Source organism: Panicum virgatum, chromosome 9N (assembly GCF_016808335.1).
Source record: "Panicum virgatum strain AP13 chromosome 9N, P.virgatum_v5, whole genome shotgun sequence".
NCBI lineage: Eukaryota > Viridiplantae > Streptophyta > Magnoliopsida > Poales > Poaceae > Panicum > Panicum virgatum.
In genome coordinates, this window is record NC_053153.1 from 69,453,367 (window position 1) to 69,471,110 (window position 17,744).

A 17,744-nucleotide genomic window follows, 5' to 3' on the forward strand; every position below is an offset into this window, starting at 1 on the left:
AAAGAAATCGAGGTCCTTCGGTGCCGACAAGGCCACTCGAGGCGAGGGTAACCGGCGAAAGAGCAGTCGCTCTGGATTCGCCCTTTTTACTATAGATGGGAACAAGTCGAGAAGTCCTGCCCTGTTTAGATGCCAAATTTTTACACCAGAAAACATCACATCAAATGTTTGGGCACATGCATGGAGTACTAAATGGAATTTATTTAAAAAACTTTTTGCACCGATTGGTTGTAAATCGCGAGACGAATCTTGAGCCTAATTAATTCATGATTTGCAACAATGATGCTACAGTAACCACCCGCTAATTATTAATTAATTAATCATAGATTAATTAGACTCATTAGGTTAGTATCACGATTTATAATCCATCCTTGCAAAAATTTTATTAATAAACTTTGTTTAATACTCCGAAATACCGTTTCAAAAAAATTTGGCCAGAAGAACTAAACAAGGCCCAATTTGAACTTGGCTGGAAGTGTCCGAGATGGACCGAGTCGCACGCCCACTACTGAAGGTCTGAACCCACCAACAGTTAATTGGGCCTAGATAATCAGAGCGTCTCAGCAGCCCACCGGCCTGCGCACAAATCTTTTCATCGGTAATTATTATTTTCAGGTTAACCTCCACAAGCACTCGAGCAGCTTGCTTCACTATGGGTAATGGGTTCCACGTGATTCTGGACTGCATATTGATAGTTCAACGATGAGTCGATGACCCTTGCCCTCAGCCATGAAAATCTTGTGTACGATGTAGCAATCAGGGTTTTGAATTTTGTTTGAGAAAAAATTTCAGACATGACCGAAATCAGCGAATTTCGTGAAATTTAGACTATTTTTAAAATACTTTAAAATATATTTAAATTATTATTTCCGAAATTTCCAGATTTCGGAGGGGGCCGAAATCAGCGAATTTCGCGAAATTTCGGGTAGCAATCACCTGACCACAGAAAAGACAGCACTGTATTTACAAAGCACACGAACTATTCCCCACTTGAAAATATTTTTTTTTCAAATGAGTGGAAATCCAAGGGATATATAGAAGGATAACATAATTCCTGCATAAAATTAAGCCATCATGATCCCTGAAACAAAAAAAGATACAACGGCATAGGCTACGACCATGCATAAGCAAATCCAAGCGTCATCCACTGCATAAGCAAATCCAAGCGTCATCCACAATTAACAAAACCACCACTGTGCCACGCTTCTGCCACTCCAGGGTAAACACTAGGATTTGCTTCCAGAACCACAGCGTGCACCTAGCTCTCAAGTAGTCCTAGGCCGCTCTTTGGCGTTTGGCCCCAGCTTCCTTCATTTCCGCCTTGTACCCCTCCGCTTCCAGCACCATGCGGTCGATCTCCTCCTTGCTCAGCAGGCCCCTGTCGCTGGAGATGGTGATCTCCTTCTTCTGCCCGGTCGTCTTGTCCTCCGCGGACACGTTCAGCACGCCATTCTCGTCGACATCAAAGGTCACGACGATCCGGGGCGCCGCCCTCGGCGCCGGGGCGATGCCGGCGAGCTCGAACTTGCCGAGCAGGTAGTTGTCCCTGGTGCTCGCTCGCTCACCCTCGTACACCCTGACGAGCACGCTGTCCTGGTTGTCGGAGCACGTGGAGAAGAGCCGCTCCTTCTTCGCCGGGACGGTGGTGTTCCTCGGGATCAGCACCGTCATGGCGCCTCCCGTTGTCTCCACCCCGAGCGAGAGCGGCGTGACGTCGACGAGCATCAGCTCCCGCATCTTCTGGCGGCCGGCGCCGCTGCGGAGGGCAGCGGCCTTGATCGCGGCCCCGTGCGCCACGGCCTCGTCGGGGTTGATGCCCCGGCAGAGCTCCTTGCCGCCACCGAAGAAGTCCCGGAGCATGCTCTGCACCTTGGGGATGCGGGTGGAGCCGCCCACGAGGACGACGTCGTCGATGCTGCTCTTGTCCACCGCGGCGTCGCGGAGGCACTTCTCCACGGCCTCCACGCACCTGCCGAAGAGGCCTTTGTTCAGCTCCTCGAAACGGCAGCGCGTCATGGTCGCGTAGAAGTCGATGCCGTCGTGGAACGAGTCGATGTCGATGCTGGTCTGGCTCGTGGAAGGCAGCAGCCGCTTCGCCCGCTCACAGGCGGCCCTGAGCCGCCGGAGCGCCCTTGGGTTGCTCCGGACGTCCATCTTCTTGTGCTTCCTTATGAACTCCCGCAGGAAGTGCTTGACCATCTCGTTGTCGAAATCCGCGCCGCCGAGGTGGGTGTCGCCGGCGATGGCCTTGACGTCGAACAGCGCCATGTCTATATCCACGCCGGGATCGATGTTCAGGAGGGAGACGTCCATGGTGCCACCGCTGAGATCGAAGATGAGCACCGTCCTGCTTCCGTCGCCGCTTGGCATCTTGTCAAGGCCGTACGCGATGGCAGCGGCCGTGGGCTCGTTTATGATGCTCATCACGTTCAGGCCGGCGATGGTGCCGGCGTCAATAGTGGCCTGGCGGCTGGCGTTGCGAGTTGTTGAAGTAGACGTGGACGGTGATGACGGCGTGCTTGACCGTCGCCTCGAGGTAGACCTCCGCTGTCTCCTTCATCTTTGCCAGCACCATGGAGGAGATCTCCTCGGCGGAGAACTGCTTCTCCTCGCCTTTGTACTGGACCACGATCATTGGCCGGTCCTGGCGACCCGCGACGACTCTGAAAGGCCACAGCTTGATGTCTTCCTGGACAATCTCGTCGCTAAATCTTCGGCCAATCAGTCGCTTCACATCTGTGAGAGATTACACATCAATCAAGTGCATATAATAACTTACTTAAAGTAGCAGAAGAATTAGAAAAACAAGCTCTTGACATTTTAATTACCAGAATATCTTTTGTTTTCGTGTTTTTGGAAATGCAAGTACCGGCATGCAAGAATTAAATGGAAAATTTTCAAAGTGCTTTGGGAAACTAAACGATCACATACAAGACGAAAACCTGCTCCACTAAACCAGTGGTTCATTTAATTTGTTGGAAAAATAATGGCAAAAATATGAACAGGCAGTTCATGGCCGGCAACGGGACGAACGTTCTCGTCAGGTGACCTGACTCAGATCGGCCATCTGTGTTGGGCAGCCATCGTTGCATTGCGCTGACTCTTCTTCCTATACTAGTATCTGATGAATAGTATCATTCACGAACACCTCGGCGGCATGCAGAAAGTCACACAAACAAACGCAACGAAAGCGCTGTTGGGGATTACCACCGCATGTACCGGAGGTTGCCCCATACTGCAAGACGATGGCCGAAGGTATTGAAGGGTGCTGACGATCGAAGGTCCCCTTCCAGCCTGAAGGTCGGCGGAGGCACCCGAAGGTCACCAGAAGAGGCCGAAGGTCCAAAAAGCCCGAAGGTCCCTCCGAAGGTTCGTAGCCTGGGCGATCCTCCGGAGGTTGGAGAAGGCTCCCGAAGGTCCGGCGCGAGTCCGAAGGTCACTGGCAACCTTCGGGATAACGTGCCGTGCATAAATAGGATAGAGTATATAATTTGTATTTTCCAACCTGTAAAAAGACCATCGGACCGGAATATTCGTAGAATATTCTGGGCAGGTGAGGATATTGAGGTCATTATGTAACAAAGGTTGGGGGTATAAATACCTCCTAACCGATCTGTACTCGACACGTGTTATGACATAAAGGCGAAACTCTGCCATTTTACTGAGAGTTACCTTCGTGCATGCACCTTGTTTGGGCTACTAAGAGGCTGAGAACCCAACAAGGGCGCCCACCGTGTTCCCAGCTCGAAAACCAACCCCCGATGGCACAAACAAAGAGAAAGCCTACCGAACGCCCCGTGGATGACACCCAAAATGGTTCCCGAACCATCAAGGAAAACAACACTACGCAACCTCCACCAAACGACAATAAACCACCCAACGGAATTCCCGAAGGCCCAGATCCTTCGGGGTCCACCCAAGATGAGTTCACCACCCTGAGCCTCCAGCTCCAGGCCCTGGAAAGGCAGAAAGAGACCCTCGCCAAACAATTGGCAGTCCAACAGAATGCGCTGAACCGTGCAAACCAACTGGCCAAAGCCAAGTGCAAAGTAGCAACCATGCAAGCAGAGATTGAAAGGATGGAGAAAGAATGCGCAAGCGCGCAGACCAATCATGAGCAGCAACCTCCGCGAGGAGCCCCCCATCAGTATGAGATATACAACATCCAAACCACCAATACCCTCCAAGGAAACTATGTCCCACCTTCGGCCGGCACCTTTGACTCAAACTCGCCACTTTCCGCAGCACTGCAGCATACACCATGGCCGTTGGGCCACAAACCAACCCAGCTCCCAGGTACAACGGATCGGAAGATCCAACCCAATTTATCATGGCTTACGAAGCTACCATAGCTTTGGCTGGTGGCAATGACCCTATCATGGCAAAATCCTTCATCATGGCCTACGAAGGTCCACTAGCAAACTGGTACTCCCATCAACCTGCGGGTTCCATCACAAGTTGGCCTCAGCTAAAGGCGAAGCTCAGACAAGACTTCCAAGGCTTCGGGCGACTCGACTCGAACACCATAGAAAACTTCCACTGGCTCCAAGGAGACAAAGAACCCATCTATGATTATTTCCGAAGGTTCGTGCAGAAGAAAGCCCAGATACCAAACTTCCCTGAAAAAGACGCAATCGCCAAGTGCATCGCTGGTCTATCGCCTGGACAGTTAGCTTCGCATCTGTCTAGGGAGCCACCCAAAACGCTCAGCGACCTCTATGCTGAAGCAAAAAAATACGCCAGGTCAGATGCAGACCACAGACGAAGGGTTGAACAGCGAAGGATAATGAGGCAAGCTGAAAAAAACAACTAGAATTACAAAAACAAAAACCCACAGTTCGTGTTTCCTGTGGAACCTTCGCAAGAGACCAGCCCTGACCAGGAACAGGACTCATTCATAACTCCCCCAAACAAATCCCCCGAAAGTCAGCACAACAATTAGGGTCGTAACCATTCAGGATACAAGGGCCGAGGCCGCGGTCGTGGTCGCGGAAAAGGCCGGGGACCTTCGAATGGACCCAAAAAGATATTCTGCCATTTTCACGGCAGTGATTCAGACCATACAACCAACTTTTGCCCAGAGAAAAAGAAAACACTTGAATGAATGGAAGAGGAGAAAAAAGTCAAACTGGTCAGCCACACAGCATGGTCAGGACCTTCGGCTCCGCCGTTCCCACCTACACCCAATGTATACAACCCAACTTACCAACCCACACTAGCATTCACTTATAACCCATACCCAAACAACTGGCCACCTCAACCACAAGCTTATCCCAAGCCGCTACCCTTACCTCCGCCCCCGAGCCAGCAGCAGGCTCAGGAAGAGCTACCTCTGCCTCCTCCAGGCCCTCCTCCAAAACAAGAACCACAAGGCTCACAAGCTTCGCAAACATCTGCACTACCATCCTTCGGCATGATCATGCCCATTTCCGGAGGCTCTACCCTAGAGTTCCAAAATAAGAGGCAGCGCAGGGACTACTTCAGACAAGTCAACAACATCCTTGTTGATGGCCCGGCACAGAAAACCCATTGGTCCCACATGCCAATAACCTTTTCAGAGAAAGATATGAGCCTTAACAGCTATCCACATACCGATGCAATGGTCATCGAAGCTAATATTCAAGGATGGACCATCAGAAAAATACTGGTCGATACTGGCAGCTCCGCCGACATAATCTTCTCAAGCACCTTCGACAGAACGAATATCGATAGAAACCTCCTCCAGCCAGCCGAGATCCCGCTAATAGGATTCGGTGGGAAAAGGGTCGAGGCCCTCGAAAAAATCTCACTCCCTGTATCCTTCGGTGACACCAACAACCCAAGAACAGAACACGTAACCTTCGACGTCGTCGAAATGAACTACCCCTACCTTGCGATCTTTGGCCGGGGACTTATCAACAAATTTGAAGCAGTTGTGCACCAACTGTACTTGTGCATGAAAATTCCAGCTTCAAGAGGCATCATCACCGTACGTGGCAACCAACAGCTTGCCAGAGACATAGAAAGAGGGGTAGCTCCGGGGCAGAGAAATGTCCATGCCCTCGAAGCTGACAAAAGCCCGCTAGCTGCGAAGCCCAACAAAGAGAAAGTAACCTTCGATGAAGGGTGTGAGGTTAAAAGGGTGCCCCTAGACAAGCATTTACCGGATAAGGTTGTCACAATAAGTGCAACACTATCCGAAGAAGAAGAAAAAGAACTGCTCGACTTCCTGAACAAAAACAAAGATGTGTTCGCTTGGTTAGCAAGTGACCTTCGGGAGTCAGTAGAGACATAGTTGAACATCGTCTTGACATCAGACCCGATGTCAAGCCCAAAAAGCAAAAACCTCGAAAGATGTCCGATGAAAAGGCCGCCGCAATCAAAGTGGAGGTACAACGCCTACTCGACGTGAAGGTCATCCGCGAGGTCAAGTATCCGACTTGGCTCGCAAACACTGTGCCCGTCAAGAAGAAAAATGGTAAATGGAGAATGTGCATAGACTTCACAGATCTAAACAAAGCCTGTCCAAAAGACGATTTCCCTCTTCCACGAATTGACAAAATAGTTGACGATGCTGCAAATAGTCAGCTAATGTCACTCTTGGATTGCTTCTCTGGATATCACCAGATTTGGATGCGAACGGAGGATGAAGAGAAAACAAGCTTCATAACCCCCTTTGGCACTTACTGCTTTGTAAGAATGCCCGATGGTCTAAAAAATGCGGGCCAGTCATTTTCAAGAATGACCTCCAAAGTCATAGAGTCACAGTTAAAAAGAAACATTTTAGCCTATGTTGACGACATCGTCGTCATCAGCGCAGCGCGACGAGATCACATATCAGATCTTGCAGAAACCTTCGCGAACCTTCGGAAGGCTAACCTGAGTCTTAATCCTGAGAAATGTGTATTCGGGGTCCACAAGGGCAAGGTCTTAGGATGCCTGGTATCAACCAAAGGCATCGAAGCTAACCCAGACAAAATCACAGCCCTCAACAACATGGAAGAGCCACAGTCAATAAGGGATGTGCAAAAACTCACGGGCATAATCGCTGCCCTAAACAGATTCATCCCACGCTCAGCAGATCGAAGCTTACCGTTGTTCAAAGTCCTCCGAAGCTCCCAGAAATTTGAATGGGGCGAACAACAAAGGGAAGCTTTCAGCTCCCTCAAAGAATACCTTCAGAACATGACAAAATTAACTTCCCCGGACCCAAAGGAAGTACTCTTGCTCTACACTTCAGCTTCTCAAAAAGTTGTTAGCACGGCACTGGTGGCCGAAAGAGAAACAAATGGCACTCGCAAACAATACCCGGTGTTCTTTGCATCCGAAGCTCTGGCTGGATCAAAACTTCACTACTCAGAACTTGAAAAGATAGCCTATGCGGTTATCATGGCCTCCCACAAGCTTCGCCACTACTTCGAGGCTCACAGGATCATAGCCATCTCCGATCAACCTCTACACGGCTTATTGCACAATAGAGAAGCTTCGCCAAGGATAGCAAAATGGGCTTCGGAACTGTCATAACTGGTAGTCGACTTTGAAAAAAGGACAGCAATCAAATCCCAAGTCCTGGCAGATTTCATAGCAGATTGGACATCCCCCGAAGCTCAACAAGAAGAGCCCACAGAAACACGGACAGTTTACTGTGATGGAGCTTGGCAGAATGAAGGTGTCGGCATTGCAGCAATCCTCGAATCACCTTCGGGAGCTAAAATAAGATACGCGGCACGTCTTAACTTCGACCAATCCGCACCTTCGACAAACAACACAACCGAGTATGAAGCTCTTCTGCTCGGACTTCGAAAAATGAAAGCACTTGGGCATCAACACTGTGTCATCAAAACAGACTCGAAGGTCATAGCAGACCACATAGAAAAAGAGTCCGAAGCAAGAAAACTCGAGCTTATCCAGTATCTGGAAATAGTCAGAGCAATGGAAAAACACTTCAGGGGTTTCACGATCATCCATATTCCACGTGCTCAAAATGACGAAGCTGATAGGCTCGCAAAAGCAGTAGCCAGAAAGCAACAACTTCCACCAGATGTTTTCTTTGAGGAAATCTCTACACCTTCGACCAGACCGAAGAAAGAAATCGGAATCAACACAATCTTCAGCGAAGATTGGAGGGCGCCCATCATGGCATACCTTCAGGGACATTACGAACCTTCGGATAAAGGAGAAGAGAAAAGGCTCTCTCAAAGAGCAAGAGGCTATGTCATTTTACAAGGCGAGCTATACAAGTCAGGGGTAGTAACCCCTTGGCTGAAATGCATCCCAACTGCTCAGGGCATCGAGCTCCTGAAAGAGATCCACGCTGGCATCTGCGGATCTCACATAGGCATCAGACCTGTAGTGGCCAAGGCATTCAGGCAAGGTTTCTTCTGGCCGTCTGCGCTGAAAGATGCTGAAAAAGTTGTCAAAACTTGCGAAGCTTGTCAAAAGCTTGGCCCAAAATCAAACAGACCTTCGGAGCCTCTGCAACTGATAGCTCCCGCCTGGCCCCTCCAACGGTGGGGAATGGACCTTGTAGGACCTCTACCCACAGCCCAAGGAAACTACAAGTTCGCAGTTGTGGCTGTTGAATACTTCACTAAATGGGTCGAAGCTAAGCTTCTAGTAAACATAACCTCCGAAGCAGTCCGAAAATTCTTCTGGCAAAACATCATATGCAGATTCGGCGTACCGAAGGAGCTCACGGTAGACAACGGCAAACAGTTCGACTCACAAACCTTCAGCCCCCATTTGGAAGTTGGTATTGAGGGCTAGAATTTGGAATTGGCATTAACCAGCCCCCAATACAGCTGTTTGGAAGAGTTCGGCATTGGCGAACGGAATTGCAAACGAATACCGCGGGCATTGGCGAACACTGCCGCCAGCCCGCCCACAATTCAGAGCCCCCCCCGCCTCCGTTTTCCTCTGAATCGAGCGCCCTCCTCCCCATCGTACCGCTTCACTTCGCGAAAAAAAGACTGCGGGCTTAGGGGGAACCGCGGAAGGGAGACAGAGGGAGGCCGCCTCCGCTGCCGGTGGTCACCCTCGCCTCCGCCGACCCCGTCTTCGCCGCAGGTGTGCTGCGTCCGGCCCTCCTCCTCGTGCTCTTGCATCTCTGGCAAGCCTCCGCCCTTTTCCCTTCTCACTTCTACACCATCTCGTTCCCAGACCGATCGGGAGAAAGGGCGACAAGAGAGGCCTCCGCTGCCGGCCGGCGCCGCATCCCCAGCCTCCACCTCCCCGTCATTTCCACAGGTACGGCTTCACCGCCCCCAATCTCCGCCTCCGCTGCCCCTGATTTGCCTGATTGGAACCCTAACCCTAATCTGTTGCTTGGATTTTCTAGGGACCTTCACACCAACAAGCGAACTGGGTTGCTGCTTTGGCCGATTGAAGGTATGTGAAGCATTGATGTGTCTCGTTGTATGCCATGATGTTTTTCTTGCTGTATCTATTTTTTTGTTAGCTGATATATGTATGTTTGTGTACTATGTAGGCTAACAAGACAGCAGCTTGCTGCAAGACCAAAGTAGTCAAGAATTGGGATGCAATAAGACCAAAGCTGTTTTTTTATTATTTTTTTGCATATTTATGCCATTTTTCAGAATATGCATACTGTATATAAATTTTATTATAATGTATATTTGAAATCATTCCAATATATGCACAAGTTATGAAAAAGTACATTTGCATAAATGTACAGCACATGTAAATTGGTCAAACTCCTCCAATTGTACAATTCAACAATCTGTGCATCCAAACAGGAATTGGAATTGACTGATGCCCTTGATTCTAACTATCAATTGCAAATGCATCCAAACAACAGCATTGGCATTGAAGAGTATTTCCATTTCCACCCAGCTTTGGCATTGCTAGCCCAATGCAATTCCTCAGCCCCAATACCAACATCCAAACGAAGCCTTAAAGATGTTTGCCGAAGCATCGGAACCAAACTCATGTTCACCTTGGTTTACCACCCCCAATCCAACGGGGCTGTGGAACGCGCTAATGGCGTCATCCTCATAGGCATCAAGAAATGCTTATTCGATTAAAAGAAAGGCAAATGGGGTAGATGAACTCCCGAAGGTTATTTGGTCTCACAACACGTCAAAAACAAGAGCCACAAAATTCACTCCATTCAGGCTACTGTACGGTGCCGAAGCCACGAGCCCAGAAGAGCTCAAAAACAAAAGCCTAAGGGCAACCTCCGCACCCGAAGGCAACGAACCTTCGGATGAAACAGAACTTATAGAACTCGACATTCTACAAGCAGCCTCCAACCTAAGCAAATATCAAAAAGAAACCACCAAATGGAGGGACAAGAAAGTGGTCAGGAAGAACATCTCCGTGGGAGATTGGGTCCTCAAGCGCAAGCCAAACACAGAAAACGCAGGAAAAATGGAACCAAAATGGGACGGCCCATACCTTGTAATCTCCAGCAAAAGACCTAGGTCATTCCATTTGGCCGACTCCGAAGGCAATGAGCTGTCACATTCATGGAATGTTGACAGCCTCAAAAAGTATTACGTTTAGTCAACTGTAAAAAGGGTCGGACTGCAAATCTATAAGCAGCTCCGGACTCATTAGGAATCTTTTTATGTTTCTTTTTCTTCCAAAGCTTCGGGCCGTACTCTTTTCCTCACAAAAGGGGACTCCATCACGGAGGTGAGATTTTTAATGAGGCGGACCCTTGTAAATTTCATCATATGAATGAAAATGTTCCCCCCTATGTCCGAAGCTCTCGACAGTCGAAGCAATGTTAAAGTTGCGAACTTCAACAATCGCTCGATCTAAATTGAAAAATTAAGTCAGCCAGGCTCGCTTCCCTCTCGAGCCCAGCATACTTATCTAAAACAAGGTTACGACCTTCATTCTCAAGGCAAGGGGCTATCGGCCTAGCGCCGAAGCCAAAACACATTCGCCCCAAAACTAAGGTGCAACAAGCACTAAAAGACAAGGGGCTATCGGCCTAGCGCCGAAGCCAAAACACCTTCGTCCCAAAACTAAGGTGCAACAAGCACTAAAAGGCAAGGGGCTATCGGCCTAGTGCCGAAGCCAAAACACCTTCGCCCCAAAACTAAGGTGCAACAAGCACTAAAAGGCAAGGGGCCATCGGCCCAGCGCCGAAGCCAAAACATCTTCGCCCCAAAACTAAGGTGCAACAAGCACAAAAGGGGAAGGGGCTGTCGACCCACTGTCGAAGCCAACACGCTTACGCCCTAAAACTAAAAGGCAACAAGCACCAAAAACCCTAAAAACCTTCGCATGCTCTAAGCAGCAAGCGCAAGGTGGGGGGAGATGTTTTTTCTCAAAAAACAAAATTTGCCCATACCACTTAAAGCATGTGGTCACTTATTCAAAGACAAACCCTAAAAACCTTCACAGCTCTAAGCAGCAAGCGCAAGGTGGGGGGAGACGTTTTTCTCCAAAAGCAAAAACCTGCCCATGCCACTTAAAGCATGCGGTCACTTATTCAAAGCCACACCCTAAAAACCTTCGCAGCTCTAAGCAGCAAGCGCAAGGTGGGGGGAGACGTTTTTTCTCCAAAAGCAAAAACCTGCCCATGCCACTTAAAGCATGCGGTCACTTATTCAAAGCCAAACCCCAAGAACAGTCACAGCTCTGAGCAGCATGCGCAAGGTGGGGGGGAGACTTTTTTTCCTAGAAAATAAAAATCTGCCCATGCCACTCAAAGCATGCGGTCGATCAAACATTTTCACCCGAAAAACCTTCGCAACTCTAAGCAGCATGCGCAACGTGGGGGGGCGGCGTTTTTTTCCAAAAATAATCCTGCGGCTATAGAGGCCCCCAAAACCTTCGCATGTCTACGGCCTGCATGAGCAGGGTTCGGGAGACGTTTTTCCAAAGGCTCCGCAACCGAAGCCCCAAAACAAAAGTCACTCTCAAAACGAGTGCACAAAGCCGCTAAAATAAAGAAAACATAGTAGCAGCAATCATTTACATCAACCACCAAAGTATTCTCACCAGCAACACTACAGTTCAAACATAGTTCAGATGCTCCTAGCACCACTAGCATTCAAAAATTCGGCGACACTCGCATCCGGGTTAGCGAAGCTAAACTGCTCCCAATCCGTCCAGAGCACAGCAATGTCGTCGCGTCCAACTCGAAGCGGCGCCACAGATATTGTTCGATCTGCCGGCACAACAGCCTGGCCAGGGTGGGAATGTTTACATCAGAGTTCATATCACAAAAATATCAAGTTCACTTCATAAAAACTAAGGTCCTAAACCTTCGGGTTATCTTCCTCCTCATGATCGGCTCCAACTTGGCCCAATGTGCTAGGAACTTCTCCAGGCTCCGCGCCTTCGTTGATAACATCCTTCGCGGCTTCACGAGCTCTCCTGGACTGCAAAGCAAACAGTTAGAAATGGATCAATAAACAAACCAAACAAAGAATACCACCCTAACCTCTTCGAGGCGCTGGCGAGCCGTGTCCCGCAGAACTTGGCGCCCAGCTGTCATCTAGAACCTTCGCAGAAAAGCCCTTTTCACAGCCTGAATGCGGCTGGAGCAATTCTTCAATTTCGAAGCTTCGGGGAACTGATACCCACTATCAACAACCTTTACCATGTCCTGACAACCTTCATGTTCAAGCAACGCAAAAGCATTCTCACATGAGACAACAGCAGAGTTATCAGAAATATCTGTCAAGATGTTCCCAAGGACAGAAAAATTCCTGGAGCATCCAATCCAGCAAGCCAGAAACACCCAGACCTTCGGACCTCACCAGAGGCTCAGGTTCAGAACTGAAGGTCACCAGAGCATTCTTGTAAGCCTCGTAGATAGCATCACTCTTCTCATTAATCTCACAAGATGCGTCAGTTAATATATGCGCATTCTCTTCAGCTTCCTCTTGCAGCCTTTCAATCAATTTATCCTTTTTGGCACAATCAACTGAAAGTTTAGCAGCAAGGCTTTGAGCATTCTTCGCATGGTCAACCGCCTTCACAATCTCTTGCCGCAAACCTTCGATGGTTCTCTCTCGCAAGTCTAGCTCTTTCTGCGCCTCATCAATCACGACATCTTGGCGCTTAACCTTCTCCTCAAGATCCTCGTTTTGTTTCTTGCGAAGGTCATCAAGATTCTGGAGCGTGACAATCTCACTCCTCAGACGCTCGTTCTCAGCTGCAAGCCTCATCCTCTCAGCAGAACCTTCGAGCATCATGTCAGACTCAGTTTTCACTCTCCGGAGCAAAACCCTGCCTGCAACAAGAGCCTTCGCGTTCATTGCCGCCACCACTCGGCCAAGGTCTCCAGTCCCGTAACCTTCTAACTCCTTCTGAAAAGCTGCAAAAGCACGAACATTAGACAATTTACCACGCACATGTCATCAAAACAGGAGAGTTACCTTCAACATCAAAATATTCTTTCTCCAACAGTTGCCCATCCTCGACTGAGGCAGTCTGCGAAGGCAGAGAAACCTCCACGGACCCCAACTCGATCTCGTGGTTTAGCGTCGCCATCATTGTGGCAACATCTACTTCACGAACCCAAGGAAGATAAGGGTCAATATCAGGACCTTGGAAATTAACAGGTCGGGGTAGTAAAATCCCACCTAGATCATTGAAGGAAAATTGCCCTTCATCACGAGAGTCCTCCAACATCAGTGCGGCTGCCGACCTTGCAGAACCTCTGCGGGCCTTGGCCGCAGCTTCAGCAGCAGTAGCGGTATCAGCGCCAGCGGCTTCATCATCCTTCTCGCCAGACTTGCCTGCCGCCTCCGAAGTCTGTGCACCGGTAGTCGCAGTCGATGCGGCAGCAACCTTCGCAGGCTCAGGCGCAGCCTCAAAATTCTGCGCACTAGTAGTTACAACCAGTGCAGCAGTAACCTTCGAAGGCGCAGGGGTCGACCTAGCACCAGCCGCATCAGTGGGAACAGTAGGGTCTATGGTAGCACCCTCGTCCTCAAAATCCAACAAGCTAACACTTCTCAAGCTTGCGCTCCTCGACGGGTTAAGCTTCACCACCACGTCGCCAACACTATCAGGGCCTGAAAGAAGTGACCCAAACTGGTCAAGATAAAGCTCCATAGGTTCACCACGAAGGGGAGAAAGACTAATAGTCTCCTCTAACTCCCGTAAAAAAAGACTCGCTACACATCTCACTACTAGAAACACCTCGAAGGTACCGGGTGAAGCGGTTACCTTTCTTCGATGCAAACTTCGGAGGAGGTCGGGGCGGCTTTGTCGCCAAAACCTTCGGGGCAACCTTCGATGAGCCAGCCTCCGCGGTAGAAATCTTTCTTTTCTTAGCGGCGGGCTCTTCACTCGAAGCTCCCTTTCCCCTCCTTTCCGGTTTCCTGGGCTCCTCCCGATCAACATACTTCACGCCCATCACGACCAAAGATCGGTTCACATGGATATTCCCCAAGCCGCAAGTAGCAAGGGAGTCGTACTCCTTTGCCAGGTACAGCCCGGCAAGCTCTCCTGCTCTGCGCTCAACCTCCGCCACAATCGCCTCGTCATCCAAACCAGGCGGCTTAACCAGTTCCAACCTCGGGAAAGGAAGCGCCTCCTTCGACATGCGAACCTTAACTCTAGTAAAAGAGTTGGGTTCCCACCTAGCAGACAAAGGCCAAATCTTGGCACAGACAAACTCTTCAATCAAATCTCTCCCTGATATCAGCCCAACAACCGTCGCAAATGCGTCAAGGCAATCCTTGTACCCATCCGCCGCTCTCCGAAAATTAGCCTTGCTAGTATGCTCAACAAGGTTCACCTTCGAGGCCAGTGGGTAGCAAACTTCGGACGAATCTCCAGAAATAGGGAATGCAACCTTGGTGTAAAACCAAAATTGCGCCCAGTCATCGTCCCACCTATTCTTCTGGCAGTTCGACAATTGCAAACGCTCAATCTTCTGGGACCGATTCGACCTTCGGGGAACGAAGGTGCAGCATCCACTCTGAGCACTGAAAGCATCATCTTCATCTTCGAATCTAACCTTACGGCCCTGAGGATGAAGCTCATAGAGGCGGCATAAAGTGTTGACCGAAATGGGCCCTCCGAAAGACTTCACAGCCCAGTAAAATTTTGAGAGCGTCACGAACGCGTTGGGTGTTAGCTGATGAATCTTCACCTTAAACAGTGAAAAAATTTCCGGGACCTTCGGGTCAAGAGGGAACCGAAGCCCAGCGACAAAGAAGTCGCGAAACACCACACACTCCCCATCCTGGGTATCTGGCGTCTCCTCGCCTTGAGGTGGGCGGCAAACTCCCGCAGGAAAGTACCCCCACTCAACATACGACTCGATAAGAGCCGCGGACATGAGCGAAGGTCCGAACCTCAGAGTCGGGGGGGTTCCCTTTCCTCATCAGCTCCGAAGGATCGGCATCAACGCCGGACAACGATTCTTCTTCCTCCGAAAGATGCTCCGCCTCCTCGGACGAAGCAGCACCTTCGGTTATGTCTTTAGCTGTTTGCTTTACCCTGGCCATCCCTGCGAAGATGCACAACCTTGATTTAAAAAAAACTCACAGGCAATGAAGACGAAGCGAAGATCTTCCGATTCACAAATCACAAATCCAAGTTACCAAATCCAACAGCTCGAAGCCAAAAACTTAAAAAATCGGCAGAGCTTCGCTAAAGGTGTGAAAGCGACACCCCCACCTTATATAGTGGGGTGAAAGTGAACAGTAACAGCAATGGTAAAATCGAGAAGAATACCAAACGCCATCCAACGAGAGGCTGACACGTATACAAAACTACCTTCGGCTCATCCCTTACGTTGCAAGTGATAAAGACTTCGAGGGTCCGGCCCGTCGGAGTCGGCCCTCGCCCGCGAGGGGCTACTGTTGGGGATTACCACCGCATGTGCCGGAGGTTGCCCCAGACTGCAAGACGACGGCTGAAGGTATTGAAGGGTGCTGACGATCGAAGGTCCCCTTCCAGCCTGAAGGTCGGCGGAGGCACCCGAAGGTCACCAGAAGAGGCCGAAGGTCCAAAAAGCCCGAAGATCCCTCCGAAGGTTCGTAGCCTGGGCGATCCTCCGGAGGTTGGAGAAGGCTCCCGAAGGTCCGGCGCGAGTCCGAAGGTCACTGGCAACCTTCGGGATAGCGTGCCATGCACGAATCAAATAGAGTAGACAATTTGTATTTTTCAACCTATAAAAAGACCACCGGACCGGAATATTCGTAGAATATTCTGGACAGGTGAGGGTATTGAGGTCATTATATAACAAAGGTTTGGGGTATAAATACCCCATAACTAACCTGTACTCGACACGTATTATGACATAAATGCGAAACTCTGCCATTTTACTAAGAGTTACCTTCGTGCATGCACCTTGTTTGGGCTACTAAAAGGCTGAGAACCCAACAAGCACAGAGTTTCGTTCTCACCGTGGATGGTGTTGGCGGGGTTGAGGGCGGCCTGGTTCACGGCCGCGTCGCCGACGAGCCTCGCGGCGCTGGCGAACGCGACGCAGGACGGCGTGAGGAGGTTGTCCTGGTCGTTGGGGATGACCTCGCCGCGGTCGTTCCGCCACACGGCCATGCAGTAGTACGTCGTGCCCAGGTCGATGCCGACCGCCGGGCCGCCGTCGCCCTCCATCGCCGCAACCTGATCAGATGCGACTGCGCGAGGCGAGGAACAGGCGGCGGCGCTAGTACTACCGCCGGAGATATGTGTGCGCGAGTGTTGCGTTGTTTGTTACCCCTGGTAATTGGCCTGGGACGTTTATATACTGCGACGGTCATGATTAGCCTTTGAAGTTTGCATCTGGATTCGTGCACGTTTTGTATTCCAAGTATTAACGATTTTTTGAATTTTTTTTACCATATTACTTTGGTCAAAGCATCTAGTGTATGTACTCCTACAACATTCACTAGACTGGCCGAACCCCAATGTTGCGTGCTTGCATCAAGTGCGAGCGCTGAATCTTGACATTCACTATCAGCATCAGGTGGTCAAGATTCAGAGACCACAAAGAAAGTTTGCATACAGACTCCAGAGTAGCAATTTAGCAACACAAGTCGGCCAGTGCTAAATGTACGAGTCGTTTGCAACTTGTCAATTGTAGAAAGAGCCGCAACCGTTTCAATGCAAACCCTTTGGAGTTCGTAACCATTTCTGACTCTCCGTACCGTGTTCAAATAGATGGGCATCAAAAGCAATTGTCTCTATACCGTGTTTAAATAGATGGACATTGAAAACAATTGTCTATGTACCGTGCAGTGGTGGAGCCAGCCCAAACACCTAGGGGGCTCATTCCTCGTCCTCACTCTTCTTCTTTCTCCTTTCCCTCCTCTTCTCCTCCTCCTTTCTCTTTGCTCCAATGGCACGCTGGCTCCGCCCCTGGTACAGTGTTCAAATAGATGGGCATTGAAAGTAATTGTCATGTGGCTGATGGACCAATTGCCGCATACATTGCTAATCACATTGGCACCTAGATATCTTTCAATTTTCTAAGCTCTGGATGTAATGTTTTTAATCTTTAATTTGTCCTTTTAAAATTCTCATATCCTTAAATTTGATAAATTATTGTTTTAGAAAATTGAGTGATAAAATGGGTCTAGGCCTCCAAGTAGCGGCTTAGCAGCCTGCGTACCAACATATTCCTCATCCAGCCAAGTGTTTCACTTCGCAGCCGTCCTCTTAACCCACTAACAGCGTTGGCGCGTCCAACATACACAGATATTAGATGTCCATCGATGGTTGCAAGACTAGGCCGTCAGCTGCTATAGTGTTTTGCTTCACAACCGAATCTGAGACTGACGAGTCGGAGACGGCTGCGCCGCTTTCAATTGCGTCTGTCA

The 17,744-nt window shown here is 49.6% G+C and overlaps 1 long non-coding RNA gene and 1 pseudogene across 1 annotated transcript; one reads left to right on the forward strand and one right to left on the reverse strand.

The window, feature by feature from the left end:
* Positions 1-1,143: 1,143 nt before the first annotated feature.
* LOC120691306 lies at positions 1,144-16,678 on the reverse strand (annotated as a pseudogene).
* On the forward strand, positions 9,066-9,737 carry LOC120691310. Its single transcript, XR_005682176.1, has 3 exons — positions 9,066-9,225; positions 9,317-9,366; positions 9,467-9,737. It is a non-coding gene; the product is annotated as an uncharacterized LOC120691310 (long non-coding RNA).
* Positions 16,679-17,744: the final 1,066 nt, after the last annotated feature.